The sequence below is a fragment of the Mastomys coucha genome, unplaced genomic scaffold (genome assembly GCF_008632895.1).
Source record: "Mastomys coucha isolate ucsf_1 unplaced genomic scaffold, UCSF_Mcou_1 pScaffold21, whole genome shotgun sequence".
Classification (NCBI taxonomy): domain Eukaryota; kingdom Metazoa; phylum Chordata; class Mammalia; order Rodentia; family Muridae; genus Mastomys; species Mastomys coucha.
The window spans coordinates 51602364-51622955 of NW_022196904.1; the positions used below are offsets into that span (position 1 = coordinate 51602364).

Consider the following 20592-nt stretch of genomic DNA (forward strand, 5'->3'; position numbering starts at 1 on the left):
AAAAGAAATTCCTCCTGTCACATAATAATCAAAACACCAAATACACTAAACAAGGAAAGAATTTTAAAAAAAGTAAGGGAAAAAAGGCAAGTAACATATAAAGGCAGGCCTAGCAGAATTACAGCAGATTTCTCACCAGAGATTATGAAAGCTAGAAGAGCCTGGGCAGATGTCATACAGACCCCACAAGAACACAAATGCCAACCCAGATTACTATACCCAGCAAACTCTCAATTACCATCGATGGAGAAAACAAGATATTCCATGACAAAACAAAATTTACACAATATATTTCCACAAAGCCAGCCCTACAAAGGATAATAGAACAAAAATAAGGAGCAATACTACACCCTAGAAGAAGTAAGAAGGAAATCTTTCAACCCATCCACATAAACCTAATTCCACCTCTTACAACCAAAACAACAGGAAGTGACAATTACTTTTTTTAATATATTAATTTGAAAATTAATATTGCCAACATATCCGAATCGGTTGAAATACAATAATATGAGGAATTGGAAATTTGATGATTGTCCTAGAATGATCTCTCTAATTTGATATTTGGAGAAATAGGTCCAACATTGTACAATTTATATACACTATCAGCTTGTTTGTTTGTAACAGTGTCTTGCTGTGCACAACATAAGGGTCTTAAAATCTTGCTTCCCCAATCTCAGCCTCTCTATTAATAGTATTGTTTATTTCATGGTTTTACACTATACTATGGTTTTCAGAACAGCTTATACATTTCAAAAGTATTTATATACCCAAAAGAAACATAGACAATTAACTAGGGAGGTGGCTTGTAAGAGAACAACAAAGAGTAAGACCGAATGCTTTCCTTGACATTTGTAACTCTTGTATCAAGTTTGAAGAAGAGGTCTTTATAAGTTACTCTTTTTCTGAGATGAATGCTTTTTCAAATTATCACAGCTAATGAATCAAATTCTTACCCTCACCTAATGTCTGTGCCACCCTCCAAGCAGAACTATTGTTCATTGAAACAGTTGGTGAATGACTTTATGGATAGACCATCTTAATACCTATGCCATTTCTTAAATGGATATAATCTGTTCTCTGTGGGCTTAGAATGAAGTCACTCACTCAAGTCAAATAGTTTTGACCATAGCAGGAAGTCTGTATCCAAAAATCAAGCCTACAATTCATTTCTTGGTGCAGCACAACTATCAACTCTTAGCTTACCTACGATGGAGGTAATATCTTTTGGTGATGTGAGGGTCATTGAAGTACAGCTTTATTACAATGAAAAAAAAAAGAATAGCTTATATATTTCAAAAGTATTTATATACCCAAAAGAAACGTAAACAATTAACTAGGGAGGTTGCTTGTAAGTGAACAACAAAAAGTGATACTGAATGCTTTGCTTGACATCTGTAACTCTTGTATCAATTTGAAGAAGAGGAATTTATAAGTTACTCTTTCTCTGAGATGAATGGTTTTCTAAATTATCACAGCTAATGAAACAAATTCTTACCCTTACCTAATGTCTGTGCCACCCTCCAAGCAGAACCATTGTTCATTGAAACCATTGCTGAATGCCGTTATGGATAGACCATCTTAATACACACACCATTTCTTAAATGAATGTAACCTGTTCTCTGTGGGCTGAGAGTAATATCACTCACTCAAGTCAAATAGTTTTGACCATAGCAGGAAATCTGTATCCAAAAATTGAGCCTACAATTCATTTCTTGGTGCAGCAGAACTAGCAACTTTCAGCTTAGCTTCGATGGAGGTAAAATCCTTTGGTGATGTGAGGGTCATTGAAGCACAGCCTTATTACAATAAAACTCAATGTCTAAAAACTGGTCTTACTTTGGGCTTGTACCACAGTAAGAGCCAAGATTTTAAACTCTACTACATACAAAACAAACAAAAAGACTTTATATATTTATGTTCATTTAAGAAAATACTAGTAGTGATATATTGTTTTGAAGTATACAGTTAATATGTTTGGAGTTATTTAAAATTTATTTTGAGAAAAATGTATTTTCACTATTCCTATAGATGAGTATCTACATAAGACTGTTAAATTGATTGTTGTTTTATATCAAACAACTTTTATAATACTCATTTGTATTGTTATCTTTTATAAATTTTAAAGAATATGACAAAAATACCCTATCAATATATACTACATTTGTGAATATGTACATCCAAAAAATCAATAAACTTTCAAAAAATAACAATAAAAACATTTTGAATTCCAATGTAAGTATCTGATATGCATTATATCAGATAGGGCCCTCCCCACAGAGGTTACAAACCAGTCTCAAATATGTTGATCTCAGAAAACAGGGACTTTTGAGACCTGCAATTTTGAGGTCCTATTAGAGGTTCATGTAATGAAAAAAAGGGTCTTTCATTTGAACTATTCAGAGTCAGAATTTAGTCTGTCCAGTTACCCATTCAGTATAAGCCAAAAGTTTGTAATTCATGGTTGGAATAGCTAAGGTTGCCAATAATATTCTATCTAGCTAATATTCCAAAATGAGGAAGTCCTCATTTACTCTACATATTTTGTCCTTATTTTTCTCATGACATGAAACATGCTGAAAAAATTTTATGGATTATTCATCAATCCAGAGGTCCTGAGTGCTTTGTGAAGCACAAATAATGAGAAATACTTCAAAATGCTTGGAGTAAATCTGTCTAAAACTGGTTATAAATTTTACATTGGATAAATATGTTAATCTCTGAAGAAAGGTCATTTTAGTTCTACAGAGTGATGTACCAAGGATTTGAGGAATACATTTGATAACTGTTGATTTATCTAGAATCACTGTGTTATGTATCCTTAGATGACTTGTATAAGAAAAAGATAATGATGTCCTGCACAAACCTAACCCCAACTATGTCTCTCCTGCCAAGCTATTGGCTCTTATAAAGATTAAAAGTCATACATAATTTGGGGCCAGAGTCAGTCACTCAACATCTAAAAGCAGGATATCTCCTCTCTGGAATAGCCAGTCTTGGGGACCATATATTAGCTTTAGAATACAAGAGCAGCATTAAGTCAATCCACTACATCTTTCCAATTTTTTTCTAATCTTGATCCACTTTTATAGTTGCCCACCTAAATATGAAAATAAACATTAAACACATTTACTTCTCTACTTTTACCTTGTCTGCTGGCAGTCTTTACAACAGTTTGAGCCATTATTTCAGGTAGCTACCAGTGATATTTCTTCCCAAATATGGGACTCCAAGGGCTTAATGTAAACATGCAAAAATGAATTCTGTAAAAGCATACAACATGGAAAAAGACTGCCTAACTATGATTTAATATATTGACATGTTCTTCTGTCAGCGTCATATTAGTTTTTCAATGAAGTAGTATTCTACAAATTAGTCATGCTCCCACAATTATTAATCTTAACTAAAATTTGAGTAACAATTATGTGAACATTCCTCGTTCAGAATGATTTTAGTTGTCTGTCACATTCCACATGAGAAGGATAGCATGAATTCTCTTGGAAAAACCATCTTGAATTTGAAATTAACAGAAAAAAAATTTCCTTGTGAAAGGCATAAATAATGTCTCATACTGAGTTTAGTGGCAAACCAATATAAAATATCACCAAAATATGCTCTGAGGAACAAATGAGGCTCTTTGGCTTACTTATAAAGCAAAGGAAATGAGCTTTTTACTGGATCATAACAACTCCAACAAAAAAACTGCACCAGAACATATTTCCTTAGTAGAGATAACAGCTTTATATGGAAACTGTCTCCACTATAATTTCCTGACAAATATATGGTACACCACTTAGGAACAATGTTATCTTAGGGAAGACTTGCATATAACAGTTATGAGTATGAAGCTGGACTCTTAGAAACCATCTCTTAATACGGAATGATCTTCTGTGTGGTCATAAAAAAAAAAATCCAAGCTTTGATGTTCTTTCATAAGCTGACACAGATAAACTCGCCAAGATACTAGTATTATGGCTTGAACAAAAAGCCTGTGTAAGACAGTCATTTGCAGAAATTCCTGGGAAATTATAAGAATTATCAATTGAAAAGTAAAGTTTTTCCTCCTTATATATTTGTATTTGGTGCTTATCAAATTCCTGTATGGATACAGAAAAGCAGATTAGAGGTCATTTTGAGAAACAATAGATACATTTTCTATCTTCAAACATGTATCCAGACACATAATATAGAAAAAGATAACACAAATTAATTACAAGCATCTCACTGGTGCTTTCAAATTTACTTGACCATGTTTCAAAAACATTATGCCTGTATTCAGGACACTGATATTTGCCCACATTCTCTAGTTTCAAAATGAATTTTCTTTTAAGTTCAAAATCCCCTATTATATTTACAAGCATTCAAGATTAGATCAATTTTGACCTGTACAGACAGCAATCACATTAAAGTAGAAATTACACAAGGAAATGTTTATCAACATACTGAGATGGTATGTCTAACTTGCAGGGAGAGCTTCAATTGCATTGATCATAAAGATAGAATGTGTCAACTATGGCATGACCTATAGACATTTTCAAGTAGTCTATATGCATATATGTTATCAGTGATTTCTCACCACTGGAAAAGCCCTCTTAGAAAAGAAGAAAGATTTGGTATAGATGTTGAAGTAAAAATATAGTGTGAGGAGCAGGAGAAAAGTGAAACTAGATGCTACATATCATTCCTAAACAAAGAAATCAAGGAATTAGGAAGATGATTAGTACTGGTGCTCAGAATAATGAAGTATCACTTCACAGACCAAGTTTTAACCTTTTCTGGACCTCATACTGTAAGACTTAACAGTTGTAAATACAACATGATGTTCCCGTATTTTGAATTCAGGGGATGTTCTGAAAAATATTTCTTTATTCAATTCCCACATTCCCACAATATCTAATCTTTAATAGGCTGGATAAGAGCTACTATTTAATCAACAACAAGAAAACAAGTATACAAAAAAAAAAAAAAACAAGAAATGAGGAGCATGTGTTCACTTGACTAGGTATTCTCAAGCAATATCACCATAGTTTCTTTCACATATCTATATTTTATCAATATTGGAATGATGAACTTGTTTATGACAAAGAAACTAGAAAATGAAAATGGTATGGTAAATAGTGAAATATAGTACAAAAAACAAAGCATAGATTTTGTAAAATTATTCAAAAGAAATATATATATTAAGATAGCATGAGTCCCTAACTATTCAATCTCCCAAACAAGCAGGCTAAATATTATTTTTATTCTTCATGTTTCTACAATCAAATTTTCTAGCACCTACCTGTATGCTGATACAAATCAACATGAGCCACAATTTTTTAACCATCACTCTGTTAGAGTAACAAGGCTAAACAAAAAGTTAAGGCCATGTTAGACAAAATAAGTTGATATATGGCCTTACTATTCTTTTGCTACCATTGAACTGCCTCCATAGGCTCTACAGTTATTTTTCTTTCCCTTTCCTTCACTTCTACAAAATTATTATGAGGAACTCTAAAATATTGTTCTTTGGCATGACTTGTAAAGTTCTTTTTACATACAATAATGGAGGAGAAACACAGCTACAGAGAATGGATTCATGTAATTGTTGGAACATCTACATGGACATAGCTATCATCTACTAGGTAGTCTAGCTAAACAGACTCTACTTTTGCTGTATCGTTTTCCTCCCTCAAAGGATATGCTTCCCTTCCCATACTGAAACAACAGCAAAATAAAGATATAACTTTCCACAGTGCACGAGCAATATTGCAGTGACAAAGCTTTTAGGCACCTAGATCATGCTTTGTTCACTGAGCTTTTGAAGGACAGAAAGGACTAGCTAATAGTTACCTTGTGATTACTCAGTAAAAACTGAAATCACCTCAGATATATATGTCGGAAATACATGCATTTCCTTCAAATGCACTTAAGACAACTTTTCTTGAGTTTCAGGCGTTACAACCACTTGAAATCAAAGTACACACGTTATCAATAATTTTCAGTATACCAGAAACATTCAAGACAATCTCTGGTTGAAAAATCAAAATATAATCTTTTAGTTTTTGGTCAGACACCCAAGATTTGGTGACCTGTACTTATCTGTTCACCATACATATACCAAGAATTGAGGGTGTAATAAGAAGGGATTAAAAAGAAGAGTGACTGTACACATTGAAAATTCTCTGATGTTTCAAGGAGGAATCTACTGTTACCAGGAACTGTATTGCTTCTGTGGCCTGCATTTCCAGGCATATGACTCCTCTGTAGTTTATACAGGAGAAATATCTAATAGACATAAACTATAAAACCTCACAACTTCATGGGAACACATTCATCCAATTCTCTTTAGTATTGCAGGAGATGAAAACACACTGTGATTTCCAGTACTCATCATGGGAATGTTCCTTCATTCAGGAGCTACTCTCAAGAATGTGGGACAGCAAAACAACAACAACAACAAATGGTAGCTGGGCAGTGGTGGCACAGGCCTTTAATCCCAGCACTTGGGAGGCACAGGCAGGCTGATTTCTGAGTTAGAGGCCAGCCTGGTCTACAGAGTGAGTTCCAGGAAACCCAAGAGTATACAGAGAAATTTTGTCTTGGAAAATTAAATAAGGCCTCAGAAGTGGCAAGGAAGCCTGCCCAGGATCCTTTCTACCTCCCTCTTCACCTACGAGAGACTCCAGATCCACAGCTCTCTCTGCCCTTTCACCACAAGTAGAGAGCTTGCCTTTAGGGAATGTTCAAACCCAGGGACTCAGGTGTGATCTCCATTTTCTCTCCAGTGACCTTCTAAGGCAGGACCAGCCTGGAGATACAGGCCTCAGAAGTGGCCGGTCAGCTGGTACAGGATCCTTTCTACCTCCCTCTACATCTAGGAGGGACTGCAGATCCACAGCCCTCTCTGACCCTTCCCCACAAGTAGAGAGCCTGTCTCCAGGGTTTATTCTGACCCCAACACTCAGGATGGATGAATGATCCATAGGCCACTGCACAGGGGTCTTACCAGAGTAGAGCTGATCTCCAAGAGGTGCCTATATAGGCTTACAGACCCAAAGGAGGAACAAGCTCCAACCAGAGAAGCAAGATCATCTAATACCATAGATCAACAGATGGAGAAAGAAAAACTCAAGAATCTTACCAACAGAAACCAAGACTATTTGGCTTCATCAGAACCTAGTACTCCCACCACAGCAAGTCCTGGATATGCCAAAACAACAGAAAAGCAAGATATGGATCTGAATTCATATCTTACGATGGTTATACAGGAATTTAAGAAAAGCATGAATAATTCCCTTAAACAAAGAGAGAATACAGGAGAACACAGGTAAACAGGTTCAAGCCCTTAAAGAGGAAGCACAAAAAATCCTTTAAAGAATTACAGGAAAGCACAACCAAACAGGTGAAGGAATTGAACAAAACAATCCAGGACCTAAAAATGGAAGTAAAAACAGTTAAGAAATCACAAAGAGAGACAAACCTGGAGGTAGAAATCCTAGGAAAGAAGTCAAGAATCATAAATGTAAGCATCACCAACAGAATACAAGAGATAGAAGAGAGAATCTCAGGTGGAGAAGATACCATAGGAAAGTATTAACACAACAGTCAAAGAAAACACAAAATGCAAAATGTTCCTAACCCAAAATATCCAGGAAATCCAGGACACAATGAGAATACCAAACCTAAGGATAATAGGTATAGAAGAGAGTGAAGACCTCCAACATAAAAGGCCAGTAAATGTCTTCAACAAAATTATAGAAGAAATCTATAACCTAACCTGAAGAAAGAAATGCCCATGAACATACAAGAAGCCTATAGAACTCCAAATAGATTGGACCAGAAAATAAATTCCTCCCTCCACATAATAGTCAAAACACCAAATGCATAAAACAAAGAAAGAATATTAAAAGAAGTGAGGGAAAAAGATCAAGTAACATATAAAGGCAGGCCTATCAGAATTACACCAACTTCTTCCAGAGACTATGAAAGTCAGAAGATCCTGTGTTGATGTCATACAGTCCCAAGAGAACACAAATGCCAGCCCAGGATACTATACACAGGAAAACTCTCAATTACCATAGATGGAGAAACCACAGTATTCACTGACAAAACCAAATTTAAACAACATATTTCCACAAATTCACCTCTTCAAAGGGTAATAAATGGAAAATTTCAATACAAGGAGGGAGACTATATCCTAGAATAAGCAAAAAAAGTTATTTTCCAACAAAACTAAAAGAAGATAGCCACATGAACAGAATTCCAACTCTCAGAATAAAAGGCTGGAAAACAACTTTCCAAGCCAACCATCCCTGAAAAATGTTAGAGTAGCCATTCTAAGATCAAATAAAATTGTCTTTCACTCTAAAGTGATCAAAAAAAGATAAGGAGGTACACTTCATATTCATCAAAGGTATGATCTACCAAGAGGAACTTACAATTCTGAACCTTTATGCTACAAATGCAAGGTCATCTACATTCATACAAGAAACTTTAATAAAATTCAAAGCATACATTGCACTGCACACAATCATAGTGGGAGATTTCAACACCACACTCTCAGCAATGGACAGATCATTGAAAGAGAATGTAAACAAAGACACAGTGAGACTAACAGAAGTTATAAAACAGATGGATTTAACAGATGTCTATAGAACTTTTTATCCTAAAACAAAAGGATATACCTTTTTCTCAGCACCTCATGGTACCTTGTCCAAAACTGACCATATAATTGGTCACAGATCAGGCCTCAACAAATACAAGAAGACTGACAGAATTCCTTTCAACCTATCAGATCACTATGGACTAAGGCCGCTCCTCAATAACAATATAAACAATAAAATGTCCACCTACACAAAGAAGCTTAACAACACTCTAGTCAATAATAACTTGGTCAAGGAAGAAATAAAGAAAGAAATTAAAGACTTTTTAGAGTTTAATGAAAATGAAGCCACAACATACCCAAACTTATGAGACACAAGGAAAGCAGTTCTTAAAGAAAAACTCATAGCTCTAAGTGCCTCCAAAAGGAAACTGGAGACAGCATATACCAGCAAATAGACAGCACATCTGAAACCTCTAGAACAAAAAGAAGCAAATTCACCCAAGAGGATTCAAAGGCAGGAAATAAACTCAGGGCTGAGATCAATCAAATAGAAACAAAAAGAACTATACAAAGAGTCAACTAAACCAGGAGCTGGTTCTCTGAGAAAATCAACCAAATAGATAAACCCTTAGCCTGACTACTTAGAAGGCACATAAACATTATCCTAATTAACAAGATCAGAAATGAAAAGGGAGACATAACAACAGACACTGAGGAAATCTAAAAAATCATGAGAGCCTACGACAAAATCCTATACTCAACAAAAATGGAAAACCTGGATGATATGGACAATTTTCTAGACAGATACCAGGTACCAAAGTTAATTCAAGTTCAGATCAATGATCTAAACATTGGCATATATATGGCAATGAAACAGAAACATTCATTAATATTCTCCCCACCAAAAAACATCCCAGGACCAAATGCATTTGGTGCAGATATTTATCAGACCTTGAAAGAATACCTAATACCAATACTCCTCAAACTATTCCACAAAATAGAAACAGAAGGTACTCTACCCAACTAGTTCTATGAAGCCACAATTACTCTTATACCTGAACCACACAAAGACATAACAAAGAAAGAAAACTTCAGACCAATTTCCCTTATGAATATTGATGTAAAAATACTCAATAAAATTCTTGCAAACCGAATCCAAGAACACATCAAAATGATCATCCATCATTATCAAGTAGGCTTCATCCCAGGGATTCAGGGATGGTTCAATATATGGAAATCCATTAACATAATTCACTATATAAACAAACTCAAAGGAGGGTATATTTTTAAAAACTCCTATATTTACATATTAAAAGCCCCTAATCCAAACAGACAAGCATCCTGGAAAATATAACTTTCCTTTTCATTCACTCCAGTAATGTATACAACAGATTTGATAACAGATATAATCCATTTAGAATACTTCCTTTGAGGAATCTGCAGTCAAAACTACTATGAAGGCATCCCACTTCTAACACTGCCATTCCCAATTCCAAATGTTAGGGCCTCAACAAGTATTTGCTTTTATGTGTGCATACTTTCTACAAAAACAGGCAAAGTCTATTATTATAATCTTTCCAAATCAGCTTGTTAGATACCACATGTGCAATGTATAATAAAGCATTTAAAAATTCTACTACAACTTCTGTCTTTACTCATTTCAAATAAATGTCCATGCTTGGTTTTTTAGATGCATATTCATTTCTCTCTAATGAACCTCAAAACCCGATACATGCTCAAAATTTAACATTATGTTAGATACAGAGAAGCAAAACAATATAAATGATGTACAGAAAAATAAGAAAAAAATACTGAGCGTTAATCCTATAGTTAACTGCATATTTACCAGGATAATAAATATGATAATTTGATAAAATCTATCATAGAAATGTTTTATGTTCTAAACAAATGTTAGTAATTTCAAGGCAAATGAGATAGTAACCTTAAACATCAGCTAGGTATGATATACTATGATGGATTCAACCTATTACCATCAATTGACTCTTTCACCTATCGATATTTAGTTAAAATTATATGCAATTGAGGGATCTAGAATATTCACAAGGACAAATGCTTGAATTTAAAAACATACAATAGAACTCAAAAGAGAAACAGAATGATATCGAATAATCACAATTGAAAAAATGAACTAGCTAGTACCCTAGCTCTGAAGCTCCCAGGGTCTCAACCACCAACCAAAGACTGCACATGGAGAGGTCTGATTGTTCAGGCAGCATGTGTATAGTAGCGGATTGCAAATTCAATCATCAATAGGAGGAGAGGACCTTGGCCCTGTGAAGGTTCTGTGTCCCAGTGTAGGGGAATGCCAGGGCCAGAAAGTGGGAAAGGGCGGGGTGGCAGGCATGGGAAAGGGGGAGGCAACAGGGGTTTGTATTTGTTGTTTTTGTTTGTTTCTTTGTTTTTTGAAGGGGAAACTGGGAATGGAGAAATTTACATGTAAATAAAGAAAATATCTAAAAAAAAAAAAGAAAGAAAAAATGCTTTGTAATACTAAAGAGTAATTATGACAAAGCAATCTAACTAAAATACCATACATACTAGGACTCAGGGAACCTGGGCAGTGGCTGGAAACCTTAGTAGAGTGTGATTGAAAGTCAAAACAACAACAACAAAAAAAAATGGTATGTTGAGGTTTTTATCAGATTATATGCCTACTCTTTGCTTTGACTGTCCTAAAAGAATGAACTATGCAGATATGTAAGTATAAGCATAGAATTATGTTTGTTAGCAACAATGACAATGCAAACATTATATGAGAATTTGGATTGAATGGAAATGTAGAATATCTGAGACCTTTGATTGTAGCAATATGATAACAAAGGAGGATTGCAGTATTTGGGATTTAGTACTCTCAGAGGGCAGTAGCATACTAGATAAGATAATGTCAGAAAAAAATTAATAAATACTCATCTTGACAAGTGAGAACTGCTGTCCTGATATAGAAATCCTTTACAGATCTGATCCCCTATCACAGATAAAGGAGTAACAATTCTCCTCTCTCTGTCAGGTACTGAAGGATGACATAATACACTATCCTTGCAGATGAAGCAGAACTCCAAGGCAAAGTCCTGAACAATAGATCTTAAAACTGAAAGCAATGACCAGAAGCAATAACAAATACTTGTATAGCAAACAGGAGCAGTTTGATTTAAAGCAGGAATGTGAAGAATCATAGCAAGTTACCTGGCCATGCTGATGTTTTCTTTTCATTTTCATCTAAAGGTTTCCAGAGCACTCCTGCTTCTCGAAAAAGCAGCAAGAAATCTACAGCAAGAGCCTGGTGCAAGCTGAGAGATGCACATCAACCAGGAACATTACTGGAATATTTTCTGTGTAAAAAGATTTCTTTAGCTCTGGTTGACTCTGACTGGCTGAGTATAAATAAGAAATAGAGAAAAGATTTTGGACCAATCAGGAGAGAGATCTCCAAACTGATAAAAGAGGCATAAGCCTGTTGTTACCACGGAGATTTTTTCTGTGGTAACAAACACCTCCATCTCTTCTCTCTCCTCCCTGCCTGTTACATCAGGAATAATAATAAAGATAAAATAGAAGGAAAAAGATCATAATATTATATAGTTATTCCTTGGTTTCTCATTCTAATTAAAAACAGTGAAAACTGTCCAGTAATTCCTGTGCCTTTGAGACTGAATTTGGCTAATGATACCTATAATAAAGTCCCCATTACAAGACTGCTGCTTGTAATCATGTGGTATCAAATGCACCCAAGAGCTGAACCTTTATAATTTTTCTGTGACAAGATACGGAGGTGCTATGCATATATGGAAAATTATCACAGTATTTCATATATCTATACACATCACAAAATACAAACAGAGCACTTGAATTATCTTGAAAGCATATTTGTGTCCAGTTTCATAAATCTATGTACCTCATAATATACCTCTTCTTAAATTATGATAATCGTAAAGAAATATTAAAAAGTGTTTATTTTAAAAAAGAAATATCAAAAAACTAGATATATTATTATCATTCCTTTGTGTGTGAATACGTATGTGATTGTTATATGCAAAGCAGCACACTCTGTATTTGGGTATGGCATGTATATGAATCTTATAGAATTGTTATTAAGATGTCATTAATTATTATTAATTATTGCTAACATTATCTTAATATTCATATGTCATATAATGTTTTAAAAATACAACTATTACATATACTTAATTACGGTTACCCACACTATATGTAACTAATAATCCATGGCCACTTAATGTGGTCTCTTTTTAATAGATACTCAGCTAATTTCAAACTGTTGATATGGTGCACCTTTCCTGCCAGGGAATAGTTGGTATCCAGGGAGTGCTCTGACCCTGGGATTCAGGCAAGATCTCCACTTTCTCTAAGGTGACTTTCTTTTCTTTTTTTCCTTTTTCTTTTTTTTTCTTAGATATACTTTCAAAGGCAGGACCAGGCAGGAGACTCAGGCTACTGAATTGGCAGAGCAGCTGGGACAGGGTCCTTCTTACCTCCATCTACACCCAGGAGATATGCCTGTTCCACAGCCCTCTGAGGACTTTTCCTGCCAGGAGAGAGCTGGTCTCCAGGGAGTGCTATGAACCCAGGACTCAGGTAAGATCACCATTTTCTTTGCTGTGTCTTTCTAAGGCAGGACCAGCCAGGAGGCAGAGGCCACAGAAGAGGCAAAAGAGCTGGGACAGGGTCCTTCTTTTATCCATCTGCACACAGGAGGAACAGTTGATCCACAACCCTCTGTGCACAGGTCTTAACAGGAGAAAGCTGATCCCACAAGAGTGCTAACACAGGCTTACAGACACACAGGAGGAATAAGCAACAGCCATAAACAGTAAGAACATCTAATACCAGAGATTAACAGATGGCAAAAGGCAAATGCAAGAATCTTACCAATAGAAACCAGGACTACTTGTTTTCATCAGAACCCAGTACTCCCAACACATCAAGTCCAGGATACTTCAACATACCAGAAAAGCAAGATTTGGATCTAAAATCATACCCCGTGATGCTGATAGAGAAATTTAAGAAGGAAATTAATAACTTGCTTAAAGAAATACAGGAGAGCACAGGCAAACAGGTACAAGCCCTTAAAGAGGAAACACAAAAAAACACTTAAAGAATTACAGGAGAACACAAGTAAACATGTAGAAGCCCTTAAGGAGGAAACACAAAAATCCCTTAAAGAATTAAAGGAAAACAAAAGCAAACAGATGAAGGAAATGCACAAAACCATTCATTGATATAAAAATGGAAGTGGAAACAATTAAGAAATCACAGAGAGAGACAATTCTAGAGATAGAAACCTAGAAAAGAAGTCAGGAGTCAGATATGCAAGCATCACCAACAGAATACAAGAAATAGAAGAGAGAATCTTAGGTGCAGAAGAACACAACAGTCAAAGAATATGCAAAATGCAAAAATATCCTAACCCAAAATATTCAGCAAATCCAGGACACAATGATAAGACCAAACCTAAGGATAATAGGTATAGAAGAGAGTGAAGACTTCCAACATAAAGGGCCAGTAAATATCTTCAACAAAATTCTAGGAAAAAACTTGCCTAACCTAAAGAAAGAGATGCTAATGAACATATAAGAATCCTACAGAACTCCAAATAGTTGGACCTGAAAAGAAATTCCTCCCATAACTTAATAATCAAAACACCAAATCCATAAAAGAAAGAAAGAATATTAAAAGCAGTGATGGAAAAATTCAAGAAAGATATAAATGCAGACCTATAAGAATTACACCAGACTTCTCCACAGAGACTATGAAAGCCGGAAGATCTTGTGCTGATGTCATATAGACCCTAAGAGAACACAAATGCTAGGCCAGGCTACTATACTCACCAAAACTTTCAATTACCATACTTGGAGAAACCAAGGTATTGCATGACAAAACAAAATTTATACAACATCTTTCCATAAATCCAGCTCTGCCAAGGATAATAAATGGAAAACTCCAACACAAGCAGGGAAACTGCATCCTAGAAAAAGCAAGAAAGTAATCTTTCAACAAAACTAAAAGAAGATAGTCATATGAACAGAATTCCAACTCTAATAAGAATAGCAGTAAGCAACAATTACTTTTCCTTAGATATAGAATAACAGACTGGCTACATAAACAGGGCCCAACATTTTGTTGCATACAGGAAGCCTACCTCAGTGACAAAGAAAGACACTACCTCAGAGTAAAAGGCTGGAAAACAGTTTTCCAAGTAAGTGGTCCCAAGAAACAAGCTGGAGTGGCCATTCTAATAGTGAATAAAAATTACTTTCAACCTAAAGGAATCAAAAAATAAATAAATAATAAATAAGGAGGGACACTTCATACTCATCGAAGGTAAAAGTACCAAGATGAATTCTCAATTCTGAACATCTGTGCTCCAAATGCAATTGCATTTGGAGATGTTCAGAAATGTAATAAGGACACATGCTCCACCATGTTCACAGCAGCCTTATTTATAATAGCCAGTAGCTGGAAACAACCCAGATGCCCAACAACAGAGGAATGGATACAGAAAATGTGGTACATTTACACAATGGAGTACTACTGTTATTGAAAACAATGACTTTATGAATTTTTATTAGCATATTTATTTGATCATTAATCTATAAGGACAATTCACTGACAGCATTCATATGACCTATAATTCCACATTCCAGTGCTAGAGTTCAGATATCCAGGCTTCTCCCTCATTGCTTATTTTATCAATAGCAATCTTCCTTATACACAATTCATAAATTCATATATTTAACATTTAACATGTAGTGAGCACTGGCCAATCAGAATGACTGTCAGCTGTTAAAAACCAGGAGCATGCTTGACTATGTAACAACTGCCATCCTCTGGTTTAGGCGCAGGCACTGTTTTCAGGCTTTTATACATAGTTCTACCATCTGTAAACAGTGTTAAGGGAATGAACATCACCACTCAGAATTCTTAGAGTGCCTCAGTGGTCCAGGTAACAGGCATGCCAGCATTTTACAGCAGCTTTGTATTACAGGAAAATTCCATAAACGGTTTTTAGAGTTTCACTTTAGATTTTGGCTGTTCATTTATTACTAATTGGTCATTGAGGCCCACCTGTGTGTCAGCCACTGGCATTCTGATGAAGTGTGTGGCCTCATCCCTGAGAAGCCATTTAAGGTCAAGAGAGAGAACTCTTAGGACATCTGAGATGTGGTAGGGCAGAGGAATATGCATAAGAAGACATCCTGTGTTTACAGGATCTCTCAGGATGCAAGAAAAAACAAGGAAATAGATTTGGAGAATACAATCCTGAGTGAGGTAACTCAATCACAAAAGAATATACATGGTATGCACATACTCTTAGCTGTATATTATCCCAAAAGCTCAGAATACCCAACATAAGAAACTCAAGAGGAAGGAAGACCAACGTGAGGATACTTATGAACAAAGATTGTTTAACTCAGATATGTTATTGTTCGAGACTGTCAGAGAACTTCTAAACATGGCATTTACTTATCTTACTTATGCTTAAACTTGTCATGGGAAAGATGCCAAAGTCCTAGCAGTGACACTCATTAATGTGTACAATAAGTCATGGGCACCACACCAAAGATTTACAACTGGGTTAGGATATGCCAAGAAATACACAGACTGCTTGCCTCACCCTCTGGTAGAGCCCAGACTGAGCCATATTGAACAGATCTCTCTAGGAATATTGACTGCCATTGACTAGAATTTTATGTTTTTTTTTCAAATATCAGGAGCTGACTGGCAGAGGAGTAAGAGTCCAAGGCAAGCATGCCCTCATAAGAACTAGTACCTAACATTGTGTAGTGTAGGAGGGTTTCTATAGGTAGGATTAAGAACTCCGCGGGATATTTATCTGGTCTCTTGATGATATCATTTTGTTTATCAAAACAAATTTCCATATGGGAGCAAGTTTGTTGTCTATCCAAAAGGCAAATCAAAATTTTCCTGTGCTGCCCTGACAGTGCACAGATTATCAGCATTAACCTTGTAATTTCAGGGGTGGGGGCAACTGAGGAATTGCATCTGCTACTACCACATCTCAATTTTATCTGTGGTGGGCATTATCTGTTTGTGGTTGCAGACCTGACCAGATTTTTTCCTTTTATATAATTGTGAGTATAGATGACGTGATGGTGTAAAGGTTTTGACAAGTGAGGTTACAGGTTTGAATAAGAAAAGGGAGGTCCAGGTTGACACATACCAAGTAGATGTGTGGATAGATCAAACAGATAAGAAAAGAGCTGGACAGGTAGACTCAAAGAAGCATTTTTAAAATAGATAGAGGTTTCAGTACATTAAGAGGAAAGTTTGCATGTAGAGATGCCCAGTCTTGCATGGCAGGCTCCAAGATCCAGAGACACTAAATAGTTAAGGAGAGTTGGATGGTTAGAGAAGGTTGAAGAAGACCAGCTGGAATTAGAGACATATATGGTGTATGGCACCAGCCACTGTGGTCAAGTAATCTGTACCAAATATGGCAAAATGGGTAGATTAGTTAAAGTAGAAGATGATACCCTTGAAGAGAGGATCATTTATGGCATTCTTGTCTTTCAATCAACAGGAAAATATAATATACAGATTAAAGAATCCAAAAATGTCAGCTTTGTTGGGAAAAGGGAGAAAATTTATTCCAATATTCTAAGCTTATAAGGTATATATGTAGGTATGTATGTAGATAGATGATAGATAGGGAGTTAGATAGATAGATAGATAAATAGATAGATAGATAGATAGATAGATAGATAGATAGATAGATAGATAGATAGATAGATAGGCTGATAGCTACATAAATAGCTAAATAGATGGAACTCCGATGTTTTGTTTCCTCAGGCATCTAGCCTGATCTGTTTCTATTGTTTCTGGGAAAATCTAATTTCCTACTGATACAGGAAATAGAAGAAGGAAAAGAAGAGGCATGGTATAATAACTAACTGTTTGCTTGAGTTTTATGGCAAACTTTGACATACAAGTCTCTATAATATTCTATGGGTCAAACTCTTTTTTTCATTCCAGGTAAAAGCACAGAAGTGAGCTAAGATGTAATTCATTTACAAAGGTATTAAAAAGAAATGATAGAGTTTCATGTCTGCCCACAAACCCTGACACTATTAATGATGCCATGTTTTGCTTATAGACAGAAGCCTAGAATGACTAACCTTTAAGATGCTCTGACAGCAGCTGACTGAAATAGATACATATACTTAGAGCAAACCATTGGACTGAAGTTGAGGACCCTTATGGAAGATTTAGGGGATAGATCAAAGGAGCTGAAAGTATTTGCAAACACATAAGAAAAACAACTGTATCAAATAAACCAGACCCTCAGAGCTTCCAGAGAATAAGCCACCAACCAAAGAGCTTACTTGAATTTGTCATTGGCCTCCTGGATATATGATAGAGCATTTGACTAACTTCTCTTGCTTCAATGGGAGAGAATACTTCTAATCCTTGAGAAACTTGATGCCCCATAGAAAGGTGATGTTGGGGGTGTGATGTAGTGTAGTGTAGGGTAGTGTAGATGGGGAGCACCCTCCCAGAGACAAAGGGGTGCAGGGATGGGATGATGGACTGTGGGATGGGGGACTGTGAAGAGACATTTAAAATATAATAAACAATTTAATTAAAAAGAATAGATATATTAAATTGGTTTTGGCATAATTCCCTGTTGATTGTCTTTTCTATATCTCACAAAAAGAATTAGGTATTGAGTTTCATTGCTGATGGGTTTGTGTGTGTGTGTGTGTGTGTGTGTGTGTGTAATATTTGATTCAATCATCAACTTCAGGGTTGCATAAAATAAAAAGCAAATGATGCCAAATATGAAATAATAATTTATGGCTCATTCTTACATAATATCCACATATGATAATAATATACCTAAAAGCTAAATAATGGAAATTTCAAACCATATAATAAATTCTATACTTTCCATTCAGTTACAACTCTGTTAACTCTTCTAAATTTTTGCTATCCTTTTATAAATCTATTACAAAGAAAGCCTTTGTAAGGCTGTGCAAAATAGTAAAACATGTTATTCACTTCTGTATTTTCATCTTCTTTAATTTCTCTCTCTTTATTCTTTATACTCACAGCAACATACATTTACAAATGCCAGGTTTTGATATCAATGAGACATTCTGTGAGTCATGTGAACATCCTACTTTGATATTTAATATTATTACTTGCATTGCTGCATGTGTTTGTAGAGTTGTCTGTGCTGTATATCAATTGAAGTTTAATTTTTATGTTAAATTCTTCCACTATCAGATGTTCAAGAAGAAAAAAAATGGATAAAATAAATTTACAGATGGTAAGGGAGAACATTAGATAATATGTAATACATAGAATTGAAAAAAAAGTTTTGTGATTTCCATCAGCAATTCAGACAAAGCTGTGTAACTACATAAATGCCCATGATATAGGAATAATTAGTGTGAGCAGAATGATAATGAAGTGATAGTCCTCTGTCAATGGGAGATTAATTTTCAAAGAATGACAAGTAAATGTGGTAGGTAAATTTCTTTCCCTTGAAGTATGAAACTCTGATGTATTCCCATTAATATTAATGTATTAATGTATATGTGAAATATACCATGAAGAGGGACTTTATTTTCTAATACTCTTATTAATTGCATGACCTCATAGAAAAAACAGAGAAAAACTATAAAAACTAATATTTTCTGAAGTACAATGGAAATTTATTCATGACTATATAACACAGATTGGAAAAGCTGAATCTCTGAGACCCTTGTTGAAACTAGAATAATTACATATAAGACTTCCAGAGTTATTTTTCTTTGTTCTGAGAGGACCTCATGAAACAAATATGATCATAATGTATGAAAATCCTACAACTCAAAGAGATGATAGTGTTAGTAGGCCAGGTAAAAACTCTCTCTGCCTTTGAAAATATTTCAGCTCTAAGGGAGAACATATACTGCCATTTGAGAGCCAAGGCATACTAAAATCTCAGAGTACATATCAAAACAAAAACAGGAGATTTATTTGGAAGGGAAAGACCAAGAAGGATGGTTGCTCCTGTTCAGAATACACCTAGCAGACAACTGAACAGAAAACAAGGATTATATAAGGTTTCTTGGGGGCAGAATTTTCTGGAGATTTTCAGAATGGGGTTTAGTGGATTTTCAAGACCAGAGTTTAGCATTTTTCTTCTTTAGAGCTGTATAGAGTTAGGGTAGTTAGAATGAATCTGTAGGTGGAACATCATGATTAGAGGCCATTAGGTAGAGAGGCTGGACACTTTTTTGCCCAAAGCTGTTTACAATTAGTATGTTTTTTACTAGTATTAAACAATAAGGGGAGGGAATGAGAGTGATTGCCAACATTTAACTATTTCCTGCTAAATTCCTTTGAAACCTCTTGTGTCAAGCCCTCACATTTATTGTGAGGGAATTACCAACAGGTTGGCTTCCAATGCTGAGTAAAGAGTAAGCAAGAACTGAATAGAATAAAAGAAAGTTTTTATATGAAGCTCTTTAGGAACAGATATTTCTGGAAAGTTTCAGCATTTCAAGTTCAGATCTTGTTCTTTTTTATTTAAACTTTTATTGCATTATGATGAGAAAAGTTACATGATTTCAATTTATCTGAATTTGTTAACATTTAAAAACATATTTCAATTAAATATAATTGAATCACATTCTTGTTTCCCTTTTGTACCACTGCTCCTCCCAGAGACCCCCTTCAATACTTACAATATCTTTTTTGTCATATTCCGTAAAATTTATAAAATATTATAATAAAAATAAGAATTATAAAAGTTGTTTGATATAAGACAACAATCAATTTTACAGTCTTATGTAGGTGCTTGTCTACAGCAATAGTGAAAATACATTTTTCTCAATATAAATTTTAAATAAATCCAAACATTTTAACTGTATACTTAAAAATAATACATCAATCCTAGTATTTTCTTCAATGAACATGAATATATAAAGTCTTTTTGTTTGTTTTGTATTTAGTAGAGTTTA

General features: G+C 35.0%; 1 protein-coding gene across 1 annotated transcript in view; it reads right to left on the reverse strand.

The window, feature by feature from the left end:
- Positions 1 to 11913, reverse strand: part of LOC116101249 (probable ubiquitin thioesterase DG1039) — a 69892-nt gene extending 57979 nt beyond the window's left edge. Inside the window, exon 1 of the mRNA XM_031384877.1 lies at positions 11789 to 11913. The gene's annotated coding sequence lies outside the window, so the exon portion shown is untranslated. The remainder of the gene's footprint in view (positions 1 to 11788) is intronic.
- Positions 11914 to 20592: the final 8679 nt, after the last annotated feature.